Source organism: Microtus oregoni, unplaced genomic scaffold (assembly GCF_018167655.1).
Source record: "Microtus oregoni isolate MIOR12 unplaced genomic scaffold, Mior012 000041F_ref0000270, whole genome shotgun sequence".
Taxonomy (NCBI): domain Eukaryota; kingdom Metazoa; phylum Chordata; class Mammalia; order Rodentia; family Cricetidae; genus Microtus; species Microtus oregoni.
Window position 1 is genome coordinate 557595 of NW_024543208.1, and position 25695 is coordinate 583289.

Here is a 25695-nt window from a genome sequence, read left to right on the forward strand (position 1 = left end):
CTCTTTTTCTTTTTTTTATTAAAAATTTTGACCTCCTCCGGTCCTCCTATTTGCCTCCTCCTCCCTCCCCTCCCCCTCCACCTCCCTCTCCAGTCCTAAGAGCAGTCAGGTTTCATCTGCCCTGTGGGAAGTCCAAGGTCCTCCCCCCTCCATCCAGGTCTAGGAAGGTGAGGATCCAAACAGACTAGGCTCCCAAAAAGCCTGTCCATGCAGTAGAATCAAAACCCAGTATCATTGTTTTTGGCTTCTCAGTCAGCTCTCATTGTCAGTCACATTCAGAGAGTCCAGCTTGATCACATGCTCCATCAGTCCCAGTCCAGCTGGCCTTGGTGAGCTCCCATTTGATCAGTCCCACCGTCTCAGTGGGTGAATGCATCCCTCGCGGTCCTGACTTCTTTGCTCATGTTCTCCCTCCTTCTGCTCCTCATTTGGACCTTGGGAGCTCAGTCCAGTGCTCCAATGTGGGTCTCTGTCTCTATTTCCGTCCATCACCAGATGAAGGTTCTCTGGTGATATGCAAGATATTCATCAGTGTGGCTATAGGATAAGGCCAGTTCAGGCACCTTCTCCTATGCTGCCCAAGGAACAAGCTGGGGACATCACCTTGGACACCTAGGAACCCCTCTAGAGTCAAGCTTAGGAGTAGCCTTGAAGTCACAGAGATTCATCTGCCTTTGTCTCCCAAGTGCTAGAATTAAATTGTGTCCCACCACTGCCTGGCCTCTATATTAACTAGTCTGGCTATATCTGCATTCTCATCTTCAGGGAAGCTTTAATTTATTACAAATATAATATCACCACACATATTTCTGGACTTTGTGTGTTACAGAATATTTGAAAAAAATAAAAGATATAGACATCCAAATGTCAAGTATAGGCCAAAAACAAAAGAAATCAACAATAGCAAAAATAATCCCCCCCAAAACTCTAACAAGGTACAATATGCTTACAAATGTACTTATGTGCTAGAAAAAATGGGTACAGACAGTCAAAGAAAGAATAGTTTGCATTAATAATGCAAAGTTTTACAAATAAAAAAAGTAAAGTAACATCTACAAAAATGCCACATAAACTTGGGAAATACACAGGGCATGTGGACCCTTTATGGTGTTTTGACGGAAATTTTGGAATGTTGATGAGCAAAGGGCAAATGGTGTTGGGAGACATTGAATTATAGAAAAGAAGCTGGCTAAATTAAACCTATTTACCTATCTTAAAAATGTCTTAACTTTAGAATGGAATTCAGAAAATGTGCTCCGTTGTCAGAGAGGTTATACCTTTGTTTGCAGAGGGAAAAAAAGCCGTATATTCCTTCATATTAATGAAGACCATATTTGACCATGGAAGACCTGAAAATCTTGGCTATATACATGGGAGAAGAAATGAAGTAAAAGTTCAATACAAGTTATGCGTAAGTTGCTCCCACTATGTGGGAACGACTCTCATACAGAATGCGGCTGATGAATTTCATTATTCTCATGACTAATTATTACATGCTATCCTAATATTTGTCATTGCTGAAAATTTATGTTATAGTTTTATTATACAGTTCAAATGAACTTCTAAAATTGACAACTATCTTTTATTTGCTCAGAGAATAGAAATCACCTTTAGCTATTCTGTGGATATCACATATCCCATACTTTTGCTAATTCAGACATGTATGTTACCTTTAAAAGTATGTTTTCAGAACAATAGGACCATATATCAGCAAAGACAACTAGCCCATATTATCCAGTCTCTCAGAATGCCTCTGTTAAAGCTTTCCCAGATTCTATATCCAGTGAATAACTGAACTCATCCTGCCTCACAGACTATTCCAGCCACAATTAAAGGTAAGACCTAAACTATCCGATCATACAGACACAGGACAACAAATAAAATAGTTAGCTCTTTCAAGACTTGACTATTATCTCAATTTTCTCAGGATGCCCTAAATATGCAATCACCATCAGACAACAGAGAGTGATTTTAAAAATATGATACCATATTTCCAAGAGGTGAAGTGCATAGTTATTTTGTTATTTGGTGAATTATGGAAGTTGTCATTGTTTTGAAAAAGGGATTAGTTACAAGCTGTGACTAGACATGTTCAGGAAAAAAAAAACTATAGGAACTTAGGTTAAGGGATTTTTTTTCCTTAAAGAAAAAGGGGAATATAGAAATGATAGGCTATGTGGGTAGATTATCAAATCTACTTTTAAACTAAAAAGAAATTATTAATCTCAAATTGTTTTATATTTTTTTTCAAAAATATGTATATTGATACAAATTTAAGATAATTTTTAAACATACTTTTCATGTGTACCTACTCCTGTTTAAGGTAATGTAAGTATAAAAGCTTAAGTTGTTTATCTAAGAATATGTTTTAAGGTCTAAAAAGATATTTTTAGAATGGTAATATATGTTATGATAAGAAGTGGTTTATGTATAAAACTTTGGACTCATCACGAGAGGATAGATAATAGAGTAATTTCTGCAAATTTTCTAAATACATATGGAGTGGACATTGTAAATGTAATTCATACCAATAATTATTCTTATTGTGTACAGTTTTATTGTGTTTGACTTAAAACTTTTCTATTTTATTTTGATTAAAAGGAAAAATTATTGCTGGATATTTGAGCAAACTATGTAATGATGTATCACTGTTTTACCCTGCCTGCCTAAGGCACCTGAATGCTGAATGCCCAAAATCTAGATAGGAGCTAATAAGTTAGAATTCTGGGGAGAGAGAGGAACTCTAAGAAGAAGAAAGGTGAGAGATGCCACAACATATGGATGACGACGGACAGACCGTATGGAGGAAAGGTAATGAGACACTTGTTAAGTTTTCTCTGCAATAAGCAATGAATATTTACAGTGATATACAATTTAGTAATGTTATAGTCTTAAATAATGAGTTTGTTAATGATAAAACAGTTCTTTGTTTTTATTTTCTTCATTTATTATTAATTCTTTATTTCTTTTCAATTTTTATTCAAAATTTGCATACTCTTTGATGATATTATTTTCACTCCTTCAAATTTTCCCAAATCCTACATATGCACCCTATTCACCTTTTTCTCCTTTCTTCCACTCACTCTTCACCAAAAACTTTCCAACTCAAATAAATATAAAAACAAGTTATAAAATAAACTGAGACAAATATATAAATTCAAATGAAAAAAAAGTGTACAAAACAAAACACGAAATCCAGTTTTTTGACTTGATTTCTTATTAAGACCCAGTTTCTTAATACTTGGCATGCCATAAAATACAAATATCTAATTCCCAAATGACCTTGCATCTTATTCATGAGAAAGTTAAGCTAGGGTTGGTTCTCAAGAAGATCCTTGCCAATAATCATTTACCAAAGTGCTCAAAATTGAATCTTAAAATTAATTTATGTTGAGATATAAAATTTAAATTAACTATGTTTTCATTAATTTTAATTGAACATATGTTTATATTTATTTATTTAAGAGATATAATGGTTTTATACAGAATCCACCTTTATGATAAAATACCTATTTGTCAGGTATGATCTGCTTACTAATAAAATAGTAGCATTACTGTTATGGAGTATTTTTGATTGGATGTGAGGCTTGCTCCACAGAAGGGACTTCAAGCCTTCCACTATAAACATGATTAAACTTTCATAGCTGAGGAGATCTTATTCCCTAAGCTTGATACTACTATTGTTAGTTTGCTAAATGGTCATCTTGTCAAATTGCCTTCTAAATATTTATATTTATATCCATAGATTTATATTCTTTTCATCCTTATTCAGAGGATCTTCATTTTGTATTGGGAGGAAGTTAGTGAAGACTCATAACTGGCAAAGATGCTGGTGAGGAGACTAAAAGTTCAGCATTCAGTTGGACACCCTTATCAAGCTCCCACTCCCTAAAAGTATCAGGGAACATTGAGGGAGAAAAAGAAGTAAAAATGCAAGAGCATGAGTATGGAGAAGCATACTGTTAATGATGTCTTCTGGATTTTAAATGAATGTTGTACTAATGAATTTATAGCTGTCATGGTTAACTTCACAAAATTATTATACCAACTAAAGTTCTAGAGACCATGGGGGAAGAACTCACCCATACTGAATATCAATTCATAGTTGCTGTGGGAGAAATAACTGTTCATTTGTATGTAACCCCTGATACATTGTCCATGGTTTAGTAGATGGTACCATACTTATATTCCTAGCAGCACTAAATAGACTTAATGGGTTATGTTTAAAAGACTTCATGAAGTTACTACTTTGTAATTGTTATACGGTGTGAACAAAAACATATTTTCTTTGATATATGTATAAAATTATCACTAACAAAAATATGGTAAAATATTCCAGGAACCCAATATTAGATGAAGAGTTACATGTCATGGACAACTGTTGAAAGAAAGAGAACTAGTCTTATCCAGGATGAGACTGTTATTAGTTCTAGAAGAGGAAGCAGTGAATTGGGTAATGTTAGATATGGGATGGGTAAAAGAGAAGGGAGGAATAGGGAAAGATTTAGCCATATTTTGATTAAATTTATAAATGAGAGAAATGTAGCCAGGTGGTGATAGTTCACACCCTTAATCCCAGCACTTGGGAGGAAGAGACAGGCAAATCTTTGTGAGTTCAAGGCCAGCCAGGTTTACAAGAGGTAGTTCTAGGACAGATCCCAAAGCTACAGAAAAACCCTATTTCAAAAAACCAAAGAGAGAGAGAAAGAGAGAGAGAGAGAGAAACATTGGAAGTGAATACATTGATTTAAATTATTGCCAATAAGTTAATAAATTAAAAATTTTATTATATTTAGTTAGAATTCACGTTAGATATTTTCATAGTGTTATAGTGATTATTACATTGTTATATTACTATAATTATGGTATATAGTAAAATCATAATTTCTAATGTGTATTATTATATATTAAGTATATTTTAGTAATATTACTATATATGCTATAGAAGTACATAATAATTAAGATTAAATTATTGCTTAAACATGTCAGAAAATGTGGTTAATTGTGGTCCTCTTTGTATTGGGCTTTATACTCATAATGGTTTATAGTAAAAATATTGCCACAAAAGGAAGCACTTATGGGATACCAGTAAGTTAAGTTTCTTTCTTAATGTAACTTCCTTGAAAGGAAATACATTGTTTGCTCATTTATACGTGGGCATCTTCTGTCTGGAAAATGGAAACTGTAAGTATTTGAGGTCCTACATGAACGTGTGTTGCAGAGGTGAGCAGGTCACAATAAGTACAATTCCTTCTTGGAATAAGTCTCAGAAGGATCACATTGCCTTCCTCTGGCCTTAGTGTGAATGTGGACAGCACATACAGAAAATGTCTACCATAGCTTTCTGCTGCATAGTTATGCCCTGAAAACTGATCCCCTATAGACTGTTCCTCCCAAGATGACATAAACCTGCCACCTCATTTCCACGCTATAGAATAAACCTTGCCTTCTTTTTTACTCAACTGTATATGGTAAACAAGCTGAGTGTTCCAGGTACTGCAGTTTCTCCATCAGAGAACCCAGTCCAGCTAACTCCAACTTTCTGTGTGACTGTCATTTTTTTTTAATTTTTTCACTTCCCCCACTCAACTCAATCCTTGGAAGAGGGGTAAGGGTACAACAACCTTAAAGGCTCACTTAGATGATTTGTTAGTACAGTTTTAGAATAATCTTTATCAACTACGGCAATTATAATCAGTTATCATTACTAGTGTGAAGTACATAATTGCTACTAGTAATTAATAGACAAACTTGAACTTCTCTATTAAAGCATCTCATCTAAATTTTCTACCAATTGAGGCATGTTTTCCATAAAAAAATTGTTAAAATTGTAATGTTTCCCAGCATTTTAGAAAATTCCTATATGCTTCTGGCTTGATTCCTCCTCTTAAGTGGTTTTCATGGTGTAGTTTGGGCAAGCAATGTATATTTATATGTCTCCAATATCAGAATATTTCAAATTTTACTGCTTGTAAAATTACATTTATATGCAGAGCATAAGTAGACAACACAAAACAAAACCTGGAGAACAGAAAAGCACAAGCTCCTTTCCAGTGTTCCTTGTCTGCCCATAATTTTTAATTTAATCAGTAGAAAAGGCACTATAATCTCTGAAGGGTCTATTCCTGCTAGTTGGCAAATTCTCACTTTTTCTTTTATAATTAAATGAGACGTTTTCTGATGTGGGAGTTATCTCTGTGTGTTGCTTGTATTGGTTAATGAATAAAGAAACTGCCTTGGCCTGATAGGACAAAACTTAGGTAGGCAGTAAAGACAGAACTGAATTCTGGGAGGAAGAAAAAAGAGTCAGGGAGATAACATGGATCTGCTGGAGACAGATGCTGGGAATTTTACCCCATAAGCCTCTTCCATGTGCTGATACAAAGATGAATAGAAATGGATTAAATTAAGTTGTAAGAATTATCTAATAAGAAACTAGAACTAATGGGCCAAACAGTGATTTAATTAATACAGTTCTGTGTGGTTTTAGGCTAAGCTAGCTGGGTGGCTGGGATGAACAAGTGGCCTCCTCCAATAGTTTTCCATATAAATTTTAATTTTTAAGTTGTTTTTTGTGGTAAAAAGATTCATTCCGCATTAAAATTCCTTTATGGGAATTTCTGGAAGACAATATGACTAGAATGTAAGTAAGAATTGGATTCATTTAATCCACATGTGCCTTCTGTAATTTCTCTTCAACCACAGATAATTTTTCTCAGCTTCTGCTGTTATTTCCTAAATAACTATCTAAATATTTGCACCATGTAAGGTTTTGTTTAAATGAATTATTAGATCAGGAGTTATTGCAACAGCCAGTCATATACTGGATATGTCTCCTAACAATCTTCGAAAGTCATTAAGAGTCTGCAATCAGTATCTCTTAGTTTGTGTCTTTTGTGTTCTAGTTTTCTGGAAACCTATTTTGTAAACTAGGTAACTGACAGAATCTCCTTTTTGTATTTTTTTTTTCAGGAACAATTTGTAAAACCCATTTAGGAAAAACTTTCTTTACTTCTTCAAACATTCTTTCTAAGTTATCTGCATTTGAATCAGATTACAAAGTGTTATCCATGTAATGATAAATTATCGATTAATGAAAATGTTTACATATGCCTAACTTACAAAATATTGGCACAGGATGGGGATATTGAGAAATCCCTCTGGGAGAATGGTCCACTGATATCTCTTAGTAGGCTGAGAATTATTATAAGTAGACACTGTGAAGGCAAATTTTTATCTGTCCTTTTTTTGTAAAAGTATAGTGAAGAAACAGTCTTTTAAATCAATAACTATAAGAGGCCATCCTTTACGTAATAGAAAAGGCAAAGAAATTCCTGATTGCAGAGGGCCCATAGGTTGAATTACTTTGTTTACAGCTCTTAGATTTTTCACCATTCTGTATTTTCTAGATTTCTTTTTAACAAATTCAAAAGAATTCCAAAGACTGGTTGATTTTTCAATATGGTGAGTGCCTAGTTGCTCCTGTACCAGCTGTTCTAAAGCCTGCAATTTTTCTTCTGTTAAAGGCCATTGTTTCACCCATATTGATTTCTCAGTTACCAAATTTTAAAGATAGGGAAATTAGTAACTCTAAAGATTTGAAAGTTGTTTGTGTTCTTGTTAGTGACCTTTGTTTTATAGTACCTTATAATATCCTTCCCAGAAACGTGAGATTTTGTGACTGCACAAATGTTAATCTGGGTATTCCACTGCTGTAGCAGGTCAAGACCCCATAAATTCACTGCTATGTTAAGCACAGATAGCATCAGCCTCTCATTCTGTCCTTCTGGACCTATGCATTTAACCCAACTCATTCACTATTTCACTTGAGATATGGATCCAACTCCTAGGAATTAAACATGTGCCTATTGAGAAGGTCAATTCAGATGCTAAAATTCTGGAATAATGACTACTGAAGTAGTGTGACTAGATCCATGCCTGTGTTGAGTAATCCCTCAATTACAGTGTTATTCATGTGCCATCCTAGCTTTGGTCTTTGATCATTTATAGCAGTATGCCAAAATATACATTTCCTATTTCCTACTGAAGTTTTTAATAAATCCTCCAGGTCTGTTACATCTTTCAAAATGTTTTTTTTTTGTTTTTGTTTTGTGTTTTTTGTTTTTTTCTTTTTTGAGCAGGCAATAGATTTTTAAAATTTTTCTTTCTGACGAATGTTGTCCACAGTGCCTGGGAATGCATGGACCAAGTTTGACAAGGGGGCTATGAGAGGCTCCCACAAGGGGTTTTCCAATGGTATTAGGTTGCCTTGTGTGTCTTCTGTTGATCTAAATTCATTGGCCCAATATTGGCTTTTGCCACATCTTGTACATAATCCAGAAGTTTGAGACCTTCTAATATTTCCATTCCCAGAGGAGACATTATTTCTAGGAATTCGTTGCCTAAAATCCTTCCTCAAATGTCCTATTCTATCACAATTAAATCATTTGGCATTTTGTTGTCTTCTCATACCATGGAAATTGCTTATCCCACCCAAGCATCAGTATTGTAGTCAAATGTCTCAACATCCATTGTATGTAGGATCAATTCATCCATTGTTTCTCATCTGACCAACATATGTTTGTACATTTTAAGTTGGCATTCACAAATGCCCGAGATTCAATAAATATTCATCTAGCTTCTGAATCTGTTACTCCTATTTGTACAGCCTTAGATATTCTTTGTAAAAGGTTATGAAAGGGTTTTCTTTGACCCTGCTTAACCATGGTATATGATTCAAGAGATTTTCCTAGTTCTTGAATACTGTCCCAAGCACTTAAGGCTGCTGTGTGGCAGTGGGTCAAGGTGTGTTCACCACAGAGAGCTTGATCCTGTGGATCCACATAGTTGCCCTTGCCAAAATTTGACCTTGTAAAGCCTCAAATCCTTTAGCTTTTCCCTGTTGTTCTATTTTTTTTTTGCCACTTCTCATTAATAGCATTTCCAAATCAGCTGTGGTTAATCTTCAAGAACTGCTGAAACTAATTTAAGTCAGTTGTGTGGGGTATCCTTATTGCTTGAAGCCCAAGTTTTCACTATTTACCTAACAAGTGGTGAATGCAGCCATAAGATACTATTGTTTGCTTTTTTTCCCTTTAGATCATTCATATCTATAGGTTGCCATTTATATTCTTTGATCCCTTTAGGGTACTTGGTACTGGATGGCTTGTCAGAGGAGATTACATAATAAGTAGAACCCTGGCTAAGTCATCCTGAATCTAACACATTCTGGCAAGGCTAAATTCTGTCCTTGTACCTTCTTTCCCTGCTCATCAGTTCCAGTAATTTTCTCAATATTTCAAATCTTTTTACCACAGCCATTAGTAAAGTCTGAATCTCTTGTCCTGCATATAATTCTAGCGCTTTCCTTGAGTCATTTATCTTCTGGTCCTTATTTTGCACATATGATTCCGAGATATAAAAATTTTCCAGTAAAGATAATGTCTCATCCTTGAACATTATTTAGATGGTATGTAGATTGCCTTTCTGGAGAGATACCCTGTTAACCTATCATAACTTTTTAACAGATTTTGATTTTTTAATTCAACAGTATAAATTCTTTCAAATAATTTCTCAGCATCATTTGGCAAGAATTGAATTTTGTCTGTCAAATTAATGTTATCCTTATCAATGGTATTAACTTTTTCAGCTAAATTTGGTTTCCAATGGTATTAATCCTGTCAGCTAGCTGTTTATTACTGGTCTGTAAAGACTGTATCATTTCTAAAAGTGCCTCATTCTTGACTCTCTTATCAAAGGATTTCCTTAAAGGTACAATATGAAAAACAAAGCTAATCCCCCAAATCAAATAAATGTATGTATAAGAAAAATCACAGAAGCCTTGCATAGTGTAAGCAACATGGTCATTAAATTCCTAAATGATAATATTGTCTGCCATCATATAACTTCAAACTTTATTAATTTACTTACATCTGTTAGGAAATTTCAGTGAAGTGTTGTATGTGAAATAATGTTTATTGGTCATCAGGTGTCATGGTTTCCGCCACATGGCAGAGAAATGTGACTAGTGTCAGAGAGAAGCTACCAGCAATAATGTGAACAGTCCCACTTTATTTCCTGCTTAAATCCTGATAAATATGCCTTGCTTGACAAGTTAAGATCATTTATCAAGGACTATTAAAGAGATTCTGTACATGGAAATGGTTTTTTGGTGTCCAGAATATCAAGAAACCCAAAGCTTTCTATCAGTTATGAGCCCTGAATGATCTGCACACAGCCTGCATAAGTGATGCCACAGGGATCATGGTGGGAAAAATACCTGGGAGGCTGGAAGGGTTGCAGCAGCATGTACAGATGGAAGGCAACAGCAGGAAGCCAGTCCCCATAAGTTTGAGCTTGTACCCATGTTGGGCGCCAGACACAGTGGAATGTAAATAAATTAATCCCCCACTAACTCACCAGATTAAATATAATAATCAGTTCTTTATTTAAAGGGGCCTCACAGATCTCACTTTGCTGCACAACCATGGAACAAGAACCAAATCCATCATCCAGGCTAAAGAGGAGAGAGACAGAGAGAGAGAGAGAGAGAGAGAGAGAGAGAGAGAGAGAGAGAGAGAGCGCTTTCTTTGGTACCCAAGGCCACACCCAACCTATTCCATCCTCTCTAAGGCCATTGGCTAAAGGAGGTTCCCCATCAGTCAGAGATGAGAAAAAGGCAGTAGAAGTCAGAATATAGTTTTATTGACATAAAACTGACCTGTAGGAAGCTAAGGACACTGATGACTGGCAAATTATAAGGGAATCTGGTTTTTTTTAAATTAGTTGCATGGCATAAAATTCATATTTTAGAATTCAGAAAAATTCTCATACTACCTTCTATTAACTATGAGAATATAGAAGATGAAGGAATTCTACTGATTTCATTAAAGAAGAGTATTAATTTTTAAAAAATTGTTAAGAATAATTTTAAAATATGTATGTGGATTTTGTCATGTGGTGTCAACAGAAATCAGAAGATGGTATCTGATGCTCTGGAACTAGAGTTATAGATGCTTGTGAGTCACCATGTAGGTGCTAGGGGATGAATACAGTTCCTCTAGGGAAGTGCAGTTCCTCATGTTTTGGTGACCCCCAACTATAACATTATTTCATAACTGTAGTTTTGCTACTGTGATGAATTGTAAAGTAAATATCTGATATATAGCATATCTGACATGTCACCTCTGTGACAATGTTGTCCAAGCTAGAAAAAAGTTGTTAGACATAAAAACAAATGTAAAAAATAATAAATAAATAAATCTTTACAACCTCTGAGCCATCTCTCCAGCAAAGAGTTTCAGTTATTTTTAAATTCCTTAACATCATTTTCTGGCAGGTCTGCATTTTAGTGGAGAAATGGAGGGGGAATGGATCTGGGATAGAGAGCAGGTAACAGGGAAGGAGGGATGACTGAGAGAAGTAGAAGGAGGAAAAATGCAAGAGGGATTTAATGTATGGGAGAAGATTAAAAAGAAAAATAATGAAAATGAGAATTTCAAAAAAATAAAACCCTGAAACATCAATGAAATACAAACAGAATGTGTTGAAAGGCACCATATGTTTAAAATCATAAATTTCTACAGCACAAAGAGTCCCAGGAAGAAGGGGAATAGAAAATAAATTTAATTAAAAGGTGAGTGGAATTCCATGGCCATGAATATGTTCTTATTGTTTACTCTTCTGTAATGACCAAAAATAAAAAGACATGGTGGTATAAGATCCCATCAACTGCTTTAAATTAAGCAGCTCCTCCAATTAAAACTCTGTTCCTAAATAGTTCTCATAGAGAATGGAAAACTCAGTGAGAGCTGGTTTGAAACTACTTACATTTGTATGTAAAGAGAGCTGAATGGATGGATTAGTTCAGTGAAGATGTGATGAGGAACGTTTCCCTTCTAACCTGTACTACAGAATTAGAATTTACTGAAATACCAGGAAAGTGGAAACTGTATCTACTTTTCAAATGTGTCACTGTTCTCAGTGATGCCAAGCTGCTCGATGAGGACTTATTTCCAGGTGGTTTACATGGAGATCAAGCTTCATGCCCAGGGTGAACGTGGTCAATAGACAGAGTTGGACAAGCAGAGCATAGCTACATTTAGCTGCAGGCTGCAGTGTGGTTTTTCAATGCAGTAGCTTACTTGAGAGATGCTGACTGAGAAGGATGAAGCTGAAAGTAATGAAGTGATATTTAACAAGGCAGGAGCATGGCTCAACAAGAAGAAATCAATGAGGCAGAAAGAGACTCCTCTTGAAAACAAATGAGGCAAAAATGGACCAACTCCCAGCCCCCTTCTAGAGCCTTTTTGTTGTTGATGTTAGCAGCTAAGTCAGGCAAGCTGAGTTATAGTCATATTTCTTCCTACTGTGAATTGCCTGTATTTATGTCCAGTAACAGACATGAAAAATAGCCCACTAGACACATAATTGCCCCTCCTCCTTACTCCTCAGCTCAAATTGCTGTTTATACCACATTGGTTCTAACTCACAATGTGCTTAAATGTCATCACTCAGTCAGCATCCAGCTTAAACTAAATGCATCATCCCATTCCTCTTTTCAGAATATCGAGTTTGGAGTAAACAAGGACATTAGAGAGGACATTGTACTAATGGGTAGCACTAGAATTCATGTAATAAAATTTCTGGAACTGAAGGAAATCTAGAGAAAAATTTATATTTTGTTTACAGGAAAGCTTTTCAGTTGTGGAAGGTTGCTGAAATTGCAGTATGTTATTTGATTTATTGTTAAGAACCTATTCTCAAGAATATTTTAAAATTCTGGATAAGTTTTCAGTTTTGTAAAGAACACTGAAGAAAGTGTGTAGACTTTATTTTGCTTTCTGTTTCTTTTTTTCTTTTTAAAACAAACTTATTTTATATACCAATCCCAGGTCCCTCTCTTTCCCATTCTTTATGTTTTGTTCTGTTTTTATTTTTGTTTTTCTTCAGAAACAAAATCTGCAATTTGTAGAAACAAGAATTTCTCACCTTAAGATTGAAATACAAGATGAAATACAATATCTGCATGACAGCGAAGGTGTAAAAGTCCTATGTACTTTAAGATAGCATTTAACTTTGTGGACAAGACTGTTAGGTATGTTCATGCATATCTGATATTTTAATCTTTCTCTATTGTATGTAAATTAAACACTAGAAAAATTAATCTAATTGTAAACATACTTGAAGAAACTCGCATTATACAATATCACATGAGTAAGTAATTTATTTTTCTTTATCAGTACAAAATAAGACCTTGATTAAAGAGAAACTGAGTCTTACAAATTATTCAGCAGGTTTCGTTCAGCTATGAGACAAAACTATAGTTGCACCTCTAAGAAGAGACAGACTTTGTGGTCATTAAGGAATGGTTTTCTTATCCCCATCACAATAGTCAAAGTAAGATTATGTATAATGATTACCATAGTTATTTTAGTGATTCATAGGCAAGCCTTAGAAGATAAACACAATTTCAGAGTCTTGTCTTGCCCCCAAGATTCCATTGGTTTACCTTAACTAAAGGGATGATTTCAAGTGCAATATAATTATTTAAGATCCATGATATAAGTCTTTGTAATGGCACACTATCTAACACACTGGTTTCAGGTGAAGTGCAGGCAGTGAGTAGTACTGTGCAAGATCAGTCACAGTAGCAATGTTGTGAGGATGTTACTTAAGGTTTCTTCTTTGATTAAAGGGCAGCAAGGTTAGAAGAAAAATCAATTTTCTGGACATTCAAGCTTTTAGCAATTGTTTTTCAGATTATACTATAACCATAGCGTTCCTCCCTTGCTTTTTCTCCATTTAAATATTGCCATTCACTCCTCCCCTCTCACAGTAAAAGTCTCCCATATCCACCCTTCCTCCATCCCAACCATCCCATGCCCGCAAGCTCTCCCCAAACCTCCCCTTTTCCCTTCTCTCTCCATATCTCCCCTTACACCCACCTCACCCCCACCCCCACCCCTGTGCACCCAACTTTTGCCTGGCAATCTTGTCTACTTCCCATATCCAGGATGATAACTATGTGATTTTCTGTGGGTTCACCTTCTTATTTAGCTTCTTTAGGATCACAAATTATAGGCTCAATGTCCTTTATTTATGGCTAGAATCTACTTATGAGTGAGTACATACCATTTTCATCTTTTTGGATCTGGGTTATCTCACTCAGTAAAGTGTTTTCTATTTCCATCCATTTGCATACAAAATTCAAGATGTCATTGTTTTTTACCGCTGAGTAGAATGCTAAAGAGGGGCACCTTGGTTGTTTCCAGGTTCTAGCTATTACAAATAGTGCTGCTATGAACATAGTTGAACAAATGCTTTTGTAGAATGATTGGGCATCTCTTGGGTATATTCCTAAGAGTGGAATTGCTGGGTCCTGAAGTAGGTTTAGTCCCAGTTTTCTGAAAAACCACCACACTGATATCCAAAGTGGTTGCACAAGTTTGCATTCCCACCAACAATGGATGAGTGTTCCCCTTACTCCACATCCTCTCCAGCATACGCTATTATTGGTGTTTTTGATTTTAGCTATTCTGACAGGTATAAGATGGTATCTCAAAGTTGTTTTGATTTGCATTTCCCTGATCGCTTAGGAGATTGAGCATGACCTTAAGTGTATTTTGGCCATTTGAATTTCTTCTTTTGAGAATTCTCTGTTCAGTTCAGTGCCCCATTTTTAATTGGGTTAATTAGAGTCTGAATGTGGCTGTCAATGAGGGCTGACTGAGAAGCGAAGGACAATGGCACTGGGTTTTGATTCTACTGCATGGACTGGCTTTTGGGGGAGTCTGGTTTGTTTAGATGCTCACCTTCCTAGACCTGGATGGAGAGGTGAGGACCTTGGACTTCCCACAGGGCAGGGAACCCTGACAGCTCTTAGGACTAGAGATGGAGGAGGAGGGGAAGGGAGGAGGTGGAGGAAAATGGGATGTGGGGAGGAGGTGCAAATTTTTAATAAATAATTTAATTAATCTTAAAAAAATACTTGAGCATTTAAAAAGTATTAATTATTTGAAGATTCCATCAATGCATTTTGATCATATTCATCTCTTCTTTCAACTTCTCCATGATCTGACCCTTCAAACCACTTAAAATTATGTCCTCTACTTTTATGAATTCATCAATCTACTCCAAGAGGTGGTACTCATATTTTTTTCAATGCATGTTCTTCCATTGAATCATGGTAGACTTACCAGGGCTACACTATTAAACTTGAGCTATTCTTAAGAGTAGATTTTGTATCAAATTCTGTAAGCAAAATGATCGCTTAGCTATGAGTGCTATAACCACTGGGTATAATAAACAGGGATTCTATTGATTAGGGAAGCAGCCTATTTATATATCCTTCTTACAGGATAGGATTAATTTCTTACAGAATTAATTGTTATAAGTTTGGTACAAAGATTTGTCGAAGTTTCTACTTATCACAAAGCAAACTGTCTACTCTATTTCATAGCTATACATGTGTTTTGTGGCAGTATCATGTTGTTCCTATCACTATAGTGCTATAATATATATCGGAAGCTTGGAAAGCAATCCCTCCAGTACCTCTTCTTTCTGCTCAGGATTGCCTTGATAATATAAAGATTGTTTTTTCTGGTTTGATACAAGTATAAGAATTTTCCTTCTTTTTGTGTATCTTTATTAGAATTAGATTGAACCTACAAATTTCTTTTACTACCATGGAGATTTTCACATTATGAATTCTACCAACCCATAAAATGGAATTCTTTTACAATTTACTAGTGTCTTTCTTATTCTTTTTCTTAGGAGATTTAGATTCTTCATCATAGAGGTGTTTCACCTTCTTGGTTAGGTTTACACCAAGATTTTATTTTTATTTTTTTGTTTTTGTCTTTGTTGATGTTGTAAATGATGGTATGTGCATGATTTTTCTCAGTGTGATTGTTGTTGATGTATAGAAAGGCGAATCCTTTTTATAACTTGATTTTTTATGTTTCTACTTTTTTGAAATTAATGTTTTTCTAGAAATTATCTGGTTAAACTACTAGATCTTTTATGTATCTTGTCATATTATATAAAAATAGGATTATTTTACTTTACTTTTCATATTTGTATCAATTTAATTTTCTACTCTTCCTGTTTGCTACAGCTAGTCTTTTTTGTCTGCATTGAAATGAAGTGAAGGAAGTGGCCATTTCTGTCTCATTTCAACTTTTAATGAGATTGTTTTATTTTTTTCTCCATTTAAGGTAATATTGTTTGTGAGTTTGTCATATTAAACCTTTAATAATCTGAGTTATAATCTTTGCAATTCTAGTCTCTCCTGAACTTTTCTCCTCAAAGGATATTGGGATATTATCAAAGGATTTTTTTGTACATCTCATCCAATATTTGATCAGAAGGGTAAAAACAATTATAAACTAGAGGAAAAAAATCTCAAACATATTTTAATGGGAAGTCAGGATTTCCAAACACTGAAGGAAATAAGACACATACCTATTAAGCTAAACTAAAATTATTTTCAAGTATCATAGGAACCTTAATTTGAAACCTGAAACACTAAACCTGCTACAGCAAAACACAGCATGCACACCAAAAGACAGAGGTGAAGGAGAGAAATTTTTGAACAGCATTCTATTAGCCAGAGTATTAAGGTCCAAAAGTGATAAGAGAAACCTCTGAAACCTAGAAAACTTCTGTACCAATCAATCAGTAAAATAAAAAAAAAAAAGAATGGGAGAGAGTTTTGCAAAGTTGCATCTGTATATTTTATAGAAGATTTACGCAAACTGTACAAAAAACTCAAAGAAGACTCAAAGAACTAACGACCCAATTAAAAAAATACACTAGGCATCAGAATTAAGAGTTCTCAGCAGGAGTAATAATAATAATAGTAAGCTGAGAGAGACATCAAAAAAATGTTCATTGTACTTAGCAACTAGGGAAATGAGAATTTGAACAACTTTGTGAAATTGCCTTTTTCCAGTCAGAATGATGAAGATCAACAAAAAGATTGACAACAGATGTTAGGAAGTTGAAAGGGAATCCCTATTCACTGTTTGGAATGCAAACTAGCACCGTCATTGTGGAAATCAGTATAGAGAATGTCAATAAACCGAAAATAAATCTATCACACAATCCAATTGTAGCACCCATTGGCATATGTCCAAAGAATTCAATATTTTACACTGATACTTACTCACCAGTGCTCATAGCCACTCTATTCACAGCAACAAAGACATACAAACAACCTGACATATTTCACCCAATGAATGGATATGAAAATATGATACAATGAAATACTATCTGCTGTAAGAAGAAATGGAAACGTGAAAATTACAGGTAAGTGCTTAAATCTGAAAACATTTGTGCTGAGTAAAAAAAAATGTAGACACAGAAAGGCAAATGAGGCACATTCTCTCATTTGAAGCTCCCAGTTTCAAATACCAGTGTGTATAGAAAACGTAAAGGAACCATAGGTGTGAGGAGGTACTTAGAAAATAAATATAAGGATATACATTATGTTAAAATAGAAGTTGTTATGATAAAGAGGGGTTGTCAACTAGGATAGAAGGAAGTAAGAACCGAAGCAGAAGAATCGAGGAAGGTGGATAAAACAAATGTTATTTGATAAAGGTTCGAGTATTCCATTTATATTTACCCAAAGGCATATACAACACACACACACACAAACACACACACTCACAAGAATGTTAAAAAAAACCTTGGAAAACAATGCTTCCCATAAGAACATAAAAAAGAAAAAAACAAAATTCAAATAAACAAACCCAGTATGAGTCAGGTGAATCCTCATTTTAAGTAGTTGATCAGTTTAGTGCCAATTATTCCTGAAATAATATGAATTACTGATTGTTTCCTTTGGTTTTCTCACAGAGTTTGAATGTGAGCTCTTATTGTGGAAGGCACCATACACTTAGAATACAAGACTCCAGTGATTCAAACTGGATCCTACACAAAGGCCTTTTTCCTGTACTCTAGCTTCCATTCTAGAAAATATTAAGCAAGTTGTCAAGGGAAATTAAACTGTACTACCAAGCTCCAAGGCCTATGTACCGTAAGAATTATGAGTATGACAATATATTTTTAGAAGACCAAAATGTTAAAAACACACATGTCAGTAGTGGATACCAACTATTGCCTGATTGGACTTAAGGTTCACTCAATAGCTAGAAAATCAAGCCTGGTCCAAGAAACCTAGCCACATAATGAAATCATGGGCTACTGAATTCATGCACTTTAGGAGAGAGTCCACTTTGTTAGATTAGCATTATTTCCTTACTATATTCTAAATCATATCTTGTAAACCCCTGATAAGTATGGCTATCACTCTTATCAATGTAACCTCTATTTACAGAAAATGGAGACTATCAGAGATACCACAAATGGAATCAATGCAAAGACAAATAACTTTGAATTAAAATATCTGCAAGACATGTTACGGTAAAGAAATTTGTGCAATCTTTCTGATAGACAAAACAACAGGCAGCTAATGACTGCTTCAGGAAGGAGAATGTGCCTCTCTCATTGATGAGCTTTTTTATTGGTTGTATAATATGTGAAACCAAATACATACCAGCTGATGAAATGGACTCTGTGGGTTCTGTTTATATCCAATATTGTGTCACAATAATAGTTAAAGAAAAAGTGAGTGTCAACATCAGAGGAGGGATGGAGACATGGGAGGAATTCCAGTTTCAGGAGCTAGGAGGTGCTGGAGTAAAGAAGGAGAGGAAACAATGATATAATTCTACTTCAATTAAAATATTTTATAACAAAAATGTTTAATAAATTGGTATGGTTTCTACATTTTCCTCTGAGATGAATATCACACTTATTTTTCTTACTCCAAATGAAACCAGATTCAGAACTTCTCTATTTGCTTTGGCAATGATCCCTAAATTTTGTTTGTCATGCATCTGATAATTATACATTTATATGAATCCACATTCCAGTTTCTTCCAATTTGTATTCTTATTTTACCTGTGCTTTATTACATCCATTAGTTTATTTACTTTAGTTTAGCATTTTCTCCCAAGAAAAGTGCTTTCTATTCTTTTTGACTTGAAGCAGAATTTTAGTGAACTAACTTAAAAGCAAGCAGGGAACACTTTCAACACTGATTAACAGTTTCAAGGAAATTCCACATGACATTAGAAGTACAAAGCTAATGTACCCAAATATTAAAACAAAAGAAAGATTCAATGTTCAGAAATGAAGTTAATGACCTAGGGACTTTTCAGTACTTAGACAAATTTGTGTTTGTCAGGAAAGTAGAAAAATATTAATTTCAGGTCCTCAGGAAAGTAAAGAGGACAAGATTGTGGTGGGGGGGAGTATTGACAAGACTTTATATAGGCATGAAGAAAGAAAACTTTAGTGTAGCTTGAGCTTTTACAATGTGAGTGGATAGTTTAAGAACACATTGAAGAAGAGAACTCTGTCCAGCATCAGTGGATAGTAATGCTCTCCTGGATCTTAACTACTCTGAAATCTGAAATGAAAATACTTATTTTACTTTTTAACTATAGGATGAACATTATCAAGTGTCAACTTCAATATCAGTATGAGATGATTCTACTATTTTAGATGGGTTTTACATTATGCCTAATGAGTATAGTTTTGTAAGTAGAGAAAGCATATAAGCACTTGATGTATGCACTTGCAAATTCAAATAGATGTTCAAAATGAATGAACTAACTTAATGTTCCATTAAGATCAGCAGTTTGATGTAACGTGTACTACACAGTGTCTACTTAGTTCTACAAAGAGTAATTGATAAATCAGAAATACAAAGTACTTCTATAAATATCAGCTGATAATTCTAAAGCTATTTTTGAGGAACATTATTTTATCAACCAACAAATAATTTTGCTGTTTGATTTTGAGAAGTATTTAAATTAAATTTAGTCAGATAGAATTGCTCATGTAGACAAACAGTTGACTTATCAAACAATATTTATTTATCAAGGCTAACTCTAATGACCTCATTATGTGACTGTGACTTTTAAACATTATATTATTAAATATGCATATTAATATTCCAGAATATTCTAGGTTGACAACTTACATGTTACAGTGTAAAAAAAGATTTAGCGATACAATGAAACTGAAGTATGGTTATGGAACTTCTTGCATATTCAACAAAAAACTCTTTGGGGGTAAGTACTCTTTAATTCGGTATTCCACTTTGCTTTCTAAAACTGTGGTAGACTAAAATCAAGAGTAAACTACAGGGGAAGAGACACATTTGGCTTATACTTTCCTGTTGCAGTCCATAACTGAGGAAAGCTGGGACAGGAAACTTTGTAGGAACTAAGGTGCAGAAACTGTAGTGCAATCATGGCTTGAACTCCTTGGCTTTATCGGCCTACTTTCTTATACATTGTAGACCCGCTTTCCCAGAAGTAGCACTGGCCAATATGGGATGGTCCTTCCCATATTTATCTTTAAGCAATAAAATGCACCATACCATATCTTACAGGTAAATCTGATGGAAACATTCTTCAATTAATATTCTCTTTCTACAGATATGTCTAAGGTTATGTCAGATTGAGAAAAACTAATAAGCACATTTGTTCTTTAGTGTTGAGTTAATTTTAAAATGCTACAAATACACAAACACACAATACATATATATGTATATACATATATATAAGCATAAGTTTATAAGTATATAATGCTTCAATCTTTAATTATATACTATCATCAATGTATTTATTTAGAACCCATCACTGCATATATTGCAGATATATAAATTCAGAAATTTGAACTTAATAGAATAAAAATTTTGCTACAAGAGAATGTAAAATATAACATTATTCAATTCTCATACGAATGGTAGTTAAGTAGGAAATAATAATAAGCATCACAGGAATTAGAAAAATAACTTAGAGTTTATTTTAGTTTATGGTAGACATAAAAACTGAACACCAAGGAGAAAATGAATAACTATTAGAAGGACTAATAACAACAATTACCTGGATACTGGACCAACCTTTTTTGGGGAAAAATTTTGTGTCTTCCGTACACAGAGACTCAAAGCTGGTAAAAAGTTTGCAGACAGAAACTCCATATATTTTCACTAGCTCAGAACTGAAAGTCATCTAGATTGTGATAAATATCCACAAAACTTCTAAGTGAATATCATCAACACAAATCAAGACTTTTAGCTAACATCATCTAATTTTAAATCTAAACACATAAGAAAATAACCTGAGAGGGTACCGTGATCTCCTTGCTGCATTTTAAACATTTTATCAAATTGTATGAAGAGAAAGTTTCATTGATTTTTTTCTTTTTGCAATCTTTAATCATCTCTATGACAGTATTCGCAATAAATTGTTGCCTTTTGTGGCATCCTTACTTTCTCAGTAAGCCAAACACTTCAGAAACTGACATATCTGGCAGATACCGTACCTATGTGAAGTGTCCTTTCGAGAAGTGTTACTGCAAATCTCTACTTTGTCAGTTATCAGATGATACCAGACAGCCTTTCCCTCAACCTAGCTGTCATTCCTTTTGTTCATTCTTTCTTAGCAAAGGAAATGGCCATCACTGATGATTACCACTCTGAAGGGTGACCTGAGAACTCTGGGCTTCTAGGCTGAGAAGCGTGAAGCCTGTGATCTCACATGTCAGTTCATCATATTTTTTCAGTCATTAAAAGTATTTTGACCTGGAAAGAATAATAACTTATTCTTAAAATAAATATTGGTATTAAATATTCATTTAGTTGTTTTAACAACTTTTGAACAGTAGCTTTTTTCATCAAAGGATCTCTCCTTAGAACAACCATCTCCTGTTTTAGATTGTAAATTGAATGCAAGGCTGTTTATTTCTCCCAATTGTAATTTAAAAATCTTCACTTAAGACAAAAATTAAAACTACAGAGCCAGAGATAGGATGTTTAATTCAAAAAGCTTCACCTTAGAGATGGTGGTCATTTAACCATATCTCAAAATATTAAAAATAGATGAAATATAAAAATTAATTTTTAAACTAAACTTCCCTTTTGTATGAAGCAAACATTGACTTCTTAAATAGAATAGTGGGTTTAATCTTGAAAATTTGACTATGGTGTTTATTAAAGTTGGTCTTATTTCTTCTATATAAAATTTTCCTATTCTATGGAAAAAGCTTTCCATTTTCTCTTCAGGTTTTAGTTTCCTTGTTGACTAAAAGCCATCCTTGACTTCATCTATGTTGTGACTAGACTTTTCTCATACCTTGAACATTTATTTATCTTAATTATTTCTGTTTTTGTGTTAATTATATAAGTTATCACACAAATAATGTGCTTTATTATAGCATTTCATGAATATATATGATTATTTTTCAAGATTTATTATATTTTTAAGTATGTGTATTTATATGAGGGAAGTATCAGCTATTAAATGTGAGTTCTCATGCAAGGCAGAAGTAGACATCAGATCTCATGGAATTGGAGTTACAGGGATTTGTGGGTCTCCTTTTGTGGGTGCTAGGAAACAATCTCCAGTCCCCTGAAGAGCAGCATGCACACTTTATCATTGATTCATCTCTCCAGCTCCCATATGAGACATTACTGATGGCATCTTCATTCATCTTTCGATTGCTGCTATACAGACTGCTGAATGACAGAGGATACCCAATAATGTCTGAAACTCTATGAACCTTGTCTGGTTGTTATTGTTAATGATGATGGGTGTTTTGTATATAAATCACAATACAATGAGCTTTCTCCATGGGCTGTTTAATTTTTCTTTCCATAGTCAATTTGTAATTTGGCAACTATCTAATGTACTGAGTGAGTAGTCGCTCTCATCTAAGTATGGTGTTGCACATTAGAATTTCAGAAGTGGAAATCACATTTCACTTGAATGACACTAAAATTCAAGAAGATAGAGGACTCTGGTCATTATGTGAAATAAAACATGCCAAGTTTAAAAAGTAAATAATGCATGGTCTTCTGCTATGTGGATTCTAACAAAGTTGGTGACATAGAAGTTTATACGAGACCAATATTTTTAAAGGCTCTGGAGTCTGTGCATGGCAAGAGAAGAATTGTAAAAGGTAAACAAATGGCTACTAAGTTTAGGCCAGATAAAAATAATTGGTGGTGTTTTATTAAACAATTGAATGGCAACAAGTACCGTAATATTTCAAAACAAAATGCCAGAAGAAAAGATTTTGAAAAATTTCAGTACATATAAATTATCAACTGTCTGCTATAGTAGAAGTGTTTCATATATTTTCCAGATCCATGAAGTTGTTGTCTAGGGGGTAATACTTATAGTTGCCTAGTAATAAAAAATATATTTCCAAATATTCAAAAACTGTTATTTGCATGACAAAATGATATTAACTTTAAATAGTAAAGATAGCAGAGTTGATAGCAATAGGGCATCTAATATATACTACCTAACATATAAAATATTTTAATGTTGTAGATGTTCTTTATTTTTTAAGAAATTTCATGCTTTAGAAAAGTGATAAGAAATATGAAAGATAAAATTATCGTAATTTGGATATTAAAGTGTGGAGGAGAATCAATGGAATTACTATCATATGCCAAAACGTAAGCCATGTATCATGTGTACATAAGTTGATAGAAAGACACAAGGACCCTCTTTAGTGAAACTTATATTTCACTAGTAAGAGAAGGACACTGCAACAGTATCTATGAAAAGATGATCATAGTCACTATATGAAAAGTGAAACAGAAAAGAAGAAACAACAGAGTTTATGTAAAGTTGAATGAGTTGCTCAGATTAATCACAGTAAGAAAATAGAGTGAACAAAATAAAAGTGAGATGGAGGGGTAAACAGTGGGTAAATCTGCATTGGAAAATTTACTATTAATAGAAAGGTTTCAATACTACAGGTATGAAATTTTCAAATAGTAGATTGGAAATAATAATAACAATAATAAAATAAATGGTTAAAGTGGATTTCAGACATGATCTAGAGAGATGTTTGAGACTAGTGTGTATTTAAGGATGAGGTATACCTGAAGTATCATCCCTAAATACCTAGCCATACTTTATAAATGCTATATATAAATTTACTGGCATTTACATATCACAATACACCATTCTCTCACAATATTTCACAGACTCGTGTGTCATCTTGATTATAACATAGCATAGATAGATTCTTCTTTGATCAACTCTATTTGGGAATAGGTTGCTTCTATTTTCTTCACTTTTCCACCCATATTGCATATTCATTACGTATGCTGGTGACTTTTGTTCTATGTTGGTTGTTTTCTTGTCTACATCCTTGCTTAATTTTCCTATTTGCCTCTATTATCATCTTTGGGGTTTCTGATGATTTTTTAAGGTGAACTGTTTATAACTCCATTTTATGTTTGAACTCTGTAGCCAAAGAAATTTATTTGTTAGTTTGTTGTTTGTTGTTTGGTTGATATTTTTGAGACAGGGTTTCTCTGTGAAACAGTCATAGGTGTCCTGGAACTAGCTTTTGTAGACGAGGTTGGCCTTTAACTCACAGAGATTCCCCCTTGCCTCTGCCTCCTGAGTATTCAGATTAAAGGTGTGTACCACCATTGCCTGGCAAGAATTTTTGCATTATGCAGGAATCCTACTTTGTTGTCATGTCTTTTTCTTTTTTTACATATTTGCATTTTATATTATTTTTATTCTTTTTTGTGAGTTTTCTTATTGAGCAGTAAACTTTTGGGACTGAATCTCTATTCAGTGTGGCAAAATGAACTGCTAACATCTCCAAACCAAACTGATACACCATAAGGGCCACAAAATAAAATATGGCTAAACATGTAAACATTTTGTGAACTTAAAGATTATTTGGGGGTATATGTGGCAATAGGGAATGGATATTAAAAAAAGAGTGGATAATAAAATTTAAATGAATGAAAGAAAATACAAAAAGAGAGTTTGAGAAGAATGTTCTAAATAGAAAAAAAATGTAATGATATTGGGGGAGGTGCTACCTGTACAACCTTTTACAATATATAGAAATCCATCAGGAGCCTCAGATTCTGCCCATGTAACTGTAGAATTTCATGGGTTCCTGGTGAAGGTTTGGTATTGATATGCTTGTATCTCTTTGTCTGAAATGGGAAATTTTACTTTGTAACTTCATATGTTAGAAATATGCAACTTTTTTCTATGATCTCATAGTTAAGTGTATCAGGTGAGGTTTGAGTCTTAGACTTTTTAAGCCTAATGGAACCTGTTGAAGACTGAGAACTTTTGAAGTTGACTGGTGCACTTTGCTTTGTGAAATCAAAATGACCCTAAACACCCAAGTGTGTGTGGGTATATGATATATTTGGTTGTCAAGTTGACAGTGAGTGGACTTGTGATGGTTTATATTGATTGTAAAACTGCCAGATTAAAGAGTAAAACTGAAGGAAAATCTCTGAGGGATTTATAGATTCAGTAAATTAAGAAGACATATTGAAATGTAAATGTCAAATTTACATGTGTCAGGGTCCTCGATGGTATAAAAAAAGAAAGTCAGCTGGACACAGACATTCTCTCTCCCTGCTTCCTGACTATAGCTATGCTATGCCCAGAAGCCTATCATTTTTGTTGTCATGGTTTTGCAACCTGATACACTATACCCTCATTCTATGAATCAGAGAGAAATACTTCCTTTCTATAATTTGCTTTTGTTTGACATTTTCTACAGTAACAGTAAAGAGCAACAATTTTCTCTGGCCTAAATTTTTATTTATAAAAT